Here is a 7,779-nt window from a genome sequence, read left to right as displayed (position 1 = left end):
GAGAGAGAGAGAGAGAGAGAGAGAGAGAGAGAGAGAGAGAGAGAGAGAAGTAGCAATCGTAGCCCTTTCTGTTCACATCAACCAGGCTAAAGTGTCACAGTGAAAGTTGAGAGATTGCCTTTTAACCACTGTGGCAACAAATCCTCTCATCTGCTTGAAAGACACGCTGCCACCAGCCAGAACAGATGCACTTACAGAAAGAGAAGTAGAAACGTCAGCAGTGGTGTGCGTGTGTGTGTGTGTGTGTGTGTGTGTGTGTGTGTGTGTGTGTGTGTGTGTGTGATCTTCATTAAGATCCCTAAAGAAACTGAGCTGTTTTAGTCTCTGAGATAACCCATGGATGCACAGGTGCAGATGTAGACCCGAGGTTTGTGTGCCTCTCAATTGTCAACACTACATGCGAGTCACGTTTTTTTTCACATTTGATTTTCTCAGAAAATAATTGTACAGTGATCTTTTAAAAACTCATAATTTAACAGCATTTGAGATATTTCCTGAATCCTCAAAGAATATTCGTTAATATTCACAATAAAAAATTTTCTAATACTAATTCAAACAAAGATAAGTGTATTATGATTTAAGGATGCTGACCAGCGTAAGCAGCAGAGGACATTTGGCAATAATGATGCTCCTTATACGTCGTCAATCTGTGAACTTCACCCACAGGACCAGAACCAAAATGTTTCCACCAATTCAATTCTCTGCACACCGATCTTAGGATAGGTTTAGGATCGGTCTGTCAGGTGTCTATACCGGAATATTGAATCAGATTGTGCTGATGTAATCAAAAGATGAAGGAAAGAATTCAATCCACAGTCCTTGTTTTGTGCAAAAAGTATTCAAAGTTATTATCATAACCAAGTTGAGGTTCAGCAGTCAGTTACAGTCAAAGTTTTTTTCTTTTTTTTTTTTCTGTTGAGCAGCAGCGGAGGGACAGTGACACAAAGAGGGAGGTTTGTACTAAAAAACACTTGATTTGTCAAACTCAGACTGCCGAAGCCTCATATTAGCTCCAGATAAACCTTTGAATAAATGTTGCACAGGAGGACTGTAGATTTAGGCCACCATTACTTACATTTAAAGCAGGAGGAATGATTACAGCAAGAAATAAAAAAAATTTGGGTGAACATATGGGCATCTGACATTTTATTTTGAAATTGTAACATGCATCAGCAACCTTTTCAGCAAGCTGACATGCTGTAAAGAACACAGAGTAGCTGTTTTATTTTCACCAGCAGACTTCTAAAGTAGATGAAACTGTACTATAGGCTGTATTAATAGTTCGGGATGACGATTTTGAACATTGCAGATATAGAAATTGGAAGTAAAACACTGTAAATCCTACATTGTTGAGACACAGCTAAGAACTGTTAACACATTTTACTAATGTACTGGGCCAAAAGCACTTCTTATTTTTCATGCTGGATGTTGGCGCATCTGTTGTAACTATGTACATTTACTTCCAATTTTGAGTCACTACTTTACTTCAATATTACAATTTTTACACTGCATCTGCTCTACCTATCGGAGGGATATATTGTACTTTCTACCTTTACAGATAAATATTTTACATAAAAAACATTTCTTTATTGATTTGAAATATATAATTTAAATCTTGATGCACTGTGGTAGATGAAACTGTCCGGCAGTATACACCATGGCATATTGCCCCATCGTCACTAGCTACAGTAGATGAATGTTAAAGGTGCTAAGTTCAGTATTCAGAGCATTAACACAAAGATCTACCTAAGCAGAAAATGCTAATTAATTCAAGCCTATTTTTACTCTTTCCTTTGATCCTTAGGTTCATTTAGCTAATAATACTTTTACTGAAGTATCATTTTGAACACAGGATCCTAACTTGTAAATTCAGTTGTTTTACCTCCTTCACTTCAGGATATGCGTACTTCTCCCAAACATTACTCCAAAATTGGGCTGTGTATCGACAAGAATCTGGCAATACATATCATGATACAGGGGATAAGATTCAATATATTGCGATATATTTTAAGCAATGTGATGTATTGCAATTTCTTAATTCAAATTTTAGGTTAACCGTCTCTTTATGAAGAACTAACCATAGTCTTGACATAAATGAAATTGACTTTTTTTATGCAATCAGAACAGTGGGATTTGCATTTGAATTCATCACAGTCCCTGTAACATCAAACATCATACTTTTTATGCGATCGAAGCCACAGTCTGCCAAGTTTCTTCACATGTACATATTTGCTACATGATCATAATATGCAAATAATGCTGTGTTTGTGGTATAACAGAGCAGATGTCACTCAATGACATGTCTTGAAAGAAGACCAACAAATCAGTTTCAACAAGTAAAAGGTTTTTTTTATCTTATCTTTATGGTTTATATGAATAAACAAAAGCTGGGGGATTGTCCTGTATAGGTTTGATCATGGTGTCATCAGCTGTCTGGGTGATATGAAGCGCTACTGTGACTAAGTCACCTGCTGCATATTTGTGCAGTGTGGCATTTTTAAAGGGAAATTCATCTTGGGTGTGGTGTTAAAAAATGAAAGCAAACTACAGCGTCCAGCCGGATTATTCACATTGTTTCTGTCTTCATCAAAGGATGTAAAACCTTTTGTCTGGTTGGGACTCTTCAGAAATGTATCTTCTGATCAAAGCTGAGAAAGATTCAAAATGGATACTGGCACAGAATCCTGTTGTGCTAATTTAACTCATTTATATACTGTTGGGCAGTTTAATCTACAGCAATACATCATATTCTATAAGATCATCATATGATCGCTGTCCTGTGAGAACAACAAATCTCTAAAAGAGAAAGATCTCTGTTTTTAGCTTTGTGACCATTAGTTTTCCAGCTCATCCAAGAGGCTTAGTGGATTGTTTATTTAGCTTAAGAAGTAGGAGAATCTTTACATTTACACATAAAACCACATTTTGTCCTTCAGAAAATCACAAAATTTGAAGATACATAAATTTCACTGGACAGTAATAGAGTAGAAAGTACAATATTTACCTCTGAGATGTAGTGGAGTAGAAGTATAAAGTTGCATCACATGGGAATACTTGTGTAAAGCAAATTTGAGGCACTTGTATTTTACGTAAGTGTTCGCGAAGTATAGGCTCATTCATGTAATTAGAAGACAATGACAATGACAATGGCACATCTGCTCTCCTATTTGTCAGGATAATATGCTGACAGTGTTTTGTCAGTATTGTTGACATGAGAAGGCTGCTGCTCACAAGTTCACAGCGGTTAACGAGCATTCAGCACCTACAGCAGTGCCAACAGTATCAGTGCAGTACTGTGTGCTCTCTCTCAGACAAACATGGAGTACAAATCAGAGCAAAATTGTTGCAGCAGTTTACATAAACACCATCCTTCACATCATTGGAAAACTGTCGAATTAACTCACCTAAACTTTGCAAACAATAACTGCCCCCTCTCGACTCGGATTTGTAGTTTCAGTCAGATTTTCTCAGTCAGAGCCATAACCTCTGTCCACATCTGAGCCCATTATCCCTCGTGGATCTGTGCACCTCACGCCCCCTCAACCCTCACACTGAAGCACTTCGATTAGATTGACTGTCTAAATATGTATGGCAATGAGCGATGGGCTGGTTTCAGATTTTGGCAGCTCGGAATATCAAACTCATTGTGTGTGTGTGTGTGTGTGTCTGTGTGTGTGTGTGTGTGTGTGTGTGTGTGTGTGTGTGTGTGTGTGTTGGCACTCGTCCAGGCTAGCCCAGCAATAAGATATACAGAAAGAAAAACCTGCTGCAACAGGTTCCAAAACTTCTACTGGTGCAGTCATTGGCAGCTGGCAGCGCTCTCTTCCTCCTTCCATCAGTCTTTCTTTGCCTGACTCAATGGTTACTTGTCTGAACGGGACATAAGATACACTACTGATCACAGCCAGTGGCAGAGAGCAGGCGCAGTGCCCTGGTTTCTGAGCTCGCCCATAGCAAAAGCCGTATAATGTGATCTAGTTCCATTTAACTGTTGCACTCTTCATCAAACCTGTGCACGAGTAGACCCTGGCAGAATCATTTGTGCATCTAAAGCATGCAAGCACACACTTAAAGTTACAGCTGGAGCAAACTGAACCGAAAGCATTAGCTACTCTGGAAGGCAGAAGCTGTTGATCTAGAAATTTCAGTTTCTGATGCAGCCTAGTCCATTAGTTATTGTCATATGGGTATGTCCATTAGTTATTGTCATAACTAATGGACATACCCACCAACGGGTTTGTAATGGGCTGCAGGATGTGAAGTCAAACGAATCTTAGAACATCAGGCAGCTCCTACGCATGTTTTAAGATGCTCCATGGTGACTTTGGCACGTCTTTTCAAGCATTTGTCCCTTTTTCTTGAGAAATTCCTCTCTGGAACTTTTCCAGTGACAACATGAGGCTCAAAGAGTAAAAGAGGCAGAGAAATAAAGGAGAAAGTCGGAGAGGGAGTAGAGGTATGTCAATGCAGGTAGATTCCTATCCTATCCTCCCCATGAACCTGGAAAGCAGTCCTAGCCGTAGCTCGTTGGTATACCTTGAACAAACTCTATCCTCAGTGAGAGGGCGAGGCAGAATGACAGAGAGATAGAGGATTCATTACAGATTGAATAAACTCTTGTGTTACAGTGCAAGGCTTCAGCTACTGCCGAAGGCTCTTTTTGCCAAAGATGGAGTTCTTGAGGAGGGTGTAATGTGGGAACAGATTCCAGGGGCCACTTCAGTGAAAGTCTCATTGTCTCCTGGGAAATAATTGCTCCAGTGCTAGGGTGTTCGAAGTTGCAATATCATGTTTTGCAGAGCTAGTTATTTACCTTTGTATGATCTAAAAGCATCAAAGCTGTGTTTCTTTAATCTGCTCTCATCATCAGCTGTCAGTATTATTAAGCACCAGTCAAAGAACTTTTCTTAATTTGAGTCATTGGCTGCCCACAAGGATTGCATCTGTTCAAGAATGACACGTCACCTAAGACTCTGGTCAAATATATCTGAATGAGAATTGGAGCCGGGTGTTTGTTGCAATAACGATGAAGATAAAAATCCTTGAAGATGTAAGTTTATCCAGTAATTCAAAAACAATAGGCCTGAAAATAATAAAGTCTTAAAATATTAACATGATTTTGTGAGGCAGAAATATGCTTCTTCTGCTTTGTGTGTCGTCTCACAACCCCTCAGATTTGTCTAGCAGCCCTCTAAGTATCAAAGACACCATCAATTCAACACAAACTGCAGTCTCAAAACCGTTCTAATAGTCAACAGACACTGAACAGAGTAACCTTCCTGAAGGCAGGATTTCTCACAGCTCCGTTTTGTCAGATTGTTATAATACATTCTGAACTAAGTTTATAAACATTACAGGGACCAACATCTTAGCTCGTCTGTTCTAGCAAATTAAAAGCATGAAGCAACAAGTTTGTTACTTTATGGTTCATTTAAAAAAATAACATTTTAGTTTTATAACAATTCTAATAAGTTTCTCTAATAAAGAAATAATTGTAAATCAGAAGGCGCGTATAATATGAAGTAAAGGAAAATCTAATTCTATATAAATGGTGTTTTATGGGTGTCTTTTGAAAACCTGGAGGAAAACATTGAGTCCCTGTGGCAGCGAGATTTATCACTGAATACTTCACATTTTTGCTTTAGTATAAGGTTATATAAATTCCACAATTAATTTGTCCCAAGGATACTTCATAGCTAAAATGTGCAGTTGTCTTTTATAGTCACTATTACCATATCATTGCTGATTCAGGTGCCATATTAAAAATAGCGTGTTCAGAAATGCTATATGTTCAGTCAAGTGGTAAAGCTCTCCAGAGCTTATGATAATTGAGAACAGAATCTTGCACATGGTCAGTAACCTGAGAATTATCCCAAATACTGACAATTCATCTGAGCTTTTAAACAGAAAATGTACTGCAGCATTTCCCATTCTGAATGCAGTTTTTCTATTTGTGATTGGGAAAAGATCAAAAGGGATCAAAATACGAAGACAGAAGATGTCCCAACATAATGATATTGTCTTACCTCTGATAACAAGCATCCATCGCACCTTCATTACCTTCCATTACTGTGAGCACCGATTCAACAAGAGTGATAGTTTTTCCCTCTGAATGATGCCGTCTTTCAGTCTTCGCCAGAAGAATGGTCGCTAGATTAAACAAAAATGTTTTGGATTTCCCAACTGTTTATGCTTTTGACCTATGTGTACTGTAGTTTCCCCATTTTAAAATCCCCTTTGCTCTTCACATACAGCAGTTATACAGACCTCTGTCAAAAGGTTCAAGGAAATGTTTTCAATCAGTTTCCTATAGTTGATTTCTCTTACCTCCCATCATTTTGCATTTCTCCCACATTGACCCTTTGAAGAGATTTGCCTTCTGTGCTCTTTGCGCTCTTTAAATCAATTGAGGACCCCCTGATCCTAATCCTATGGATGTAATGAGATTTGATCCCATCATTAAATTACATATAACAGTCATAACAGTCTCAAAAACTACAGTGAGCCCTTGATCCTGTAGAATCTCTATTCCAAAGATTTATTTTCCTGGAAGCTGAATATTCTGTTGTTGACAGGGGCCGCGAAAAATCCATTGTTTCAGACAGTTCATAGATTGGTTCAATCAGAAAGAGTGTGATTTTGCTCTGTAGTTTTGCTTGCATTCAGTATATGATAACATAAGAGACAGAATTTCAGGGTCATAGTGAAATTTGACAACACAAATATGAACTTTTCTCAAATAAAGAGAGAGAAATAATCTTCCTGCTTGTTTACTTGTTATATTATGAGCAGAAGGGAATAAGATTTTGATCAACATTTACATCTATTTTGTTGTCCGTGTAGTTTTTACATACCAGTGATATTTTATGCTCATTTGGACACTATCACTGAGATAAAGATGAACTAGTTCAATGTCAAATATACCATTCAATGGAAAAAAAAACATGAATAACAAAAATAAAAAAACACATTTCAAGTACTTATCGAATGATAAATATTGTATGATGGGCTGAAATGGAAGGCAGCCAATGCATTCACTATAATCAAGTCAAACTAGGATTGCAATGTACAGAGAAAAACACTATAGGACTAGAGCAGGATAGCATTAGAGGCAGATAAAAAAAATAGCCCACTACAATATTCCCTTTCATTTGCCTCAAGTAAACCTAAATTTAAGCAGGTAACAATCATTAACAACTACAGATAGCCACATTATGTAACTACCTGTACTCACAATTTCACTCCGTGCATCATTTACTTTGAGCTAAACTCCTTGGCTATAATCCTGGCTGTCGTTGACGAGAGACGTTACTTGGCAGAGTGAGAAAGCCAGCGCAGCAGCCTCCCCAAGATCCTAGTGCCCGGGGTTTATATCGTTAAGTATGATGATAGGCTGTTGGATTGTAATTTGAAGGCAGAGAAAACATACAAACCAGAACGCACGCACATATGTAGCATGTTAGAGTTATAAATAACTTGTCCATGTCAGAAACAATAGTTTAATTTAATGACATCACCAAAATAAAAATATATATTTTTTTTTAAAGCCAATAATGACAAATTATTTGGGGGGGCTGAAGAACATTTTAGGGGGGCTTCAGCCTAACGACGCCCCTGTGCTTGGTTGAGAGTCTAGGAGATTATTTATCTATATGAACTAAAGTCACTCAAGTTCAGTCAAAACATCAACAAAAGGTGCTCCAATGTTTCCAGTCAGCATGTCCAGCTGGTTTCTGATGAGTATCACAATGTGAGGGAGGTTATAATTTGAATAACCCG

At 38.0% G+C, this 7,779-nt stretch overlaps 1 protein-coding gene across 2 annotated transcripts in view; it reads right to left on the bottom strand.

The window, feature by feature from the left end:
- Positions 1 to 3,519, bottom strand: part of foxn1 (forkhead box N1) — an 11,394-nt gene extending 7,875 nt beyond the window's left edge. For both annotated transcript variants that reach the window (XM_031861066.1, XM_031861065.1), the window contains exon 1: positions 3,405 to 3,519. The gene's annotated coding sequence lies outside the window, so the exon portion shown is untranslated. The remainder of the gene's footprint in view (positions 1 to 3,404) is intronic.
- Positions 3,520 to 7,779: the final 4,260 nt, after the last annotated feature.

The sequence above is a fragment of the Anarrhichthys ocellatus genome, unplaced genomic scaffold, assembly GCF_004355925.1.
Source record: "Anarrhichthys ocellatus isolate YVR2014 unplaced genomic scaffold, GSC_Weel_1.0 scaffold24, whole genome shotgun sequence".
NCBI lineage: Eukaryota > Metazoa > Chordata > Actinopteri > Perciformes > Anarhichadidae > Anarrhichthys > Anarrhichthys ocellatus.
This window is presented reverse-complemented; position numbering and strand designations above follow the sequence as displayed.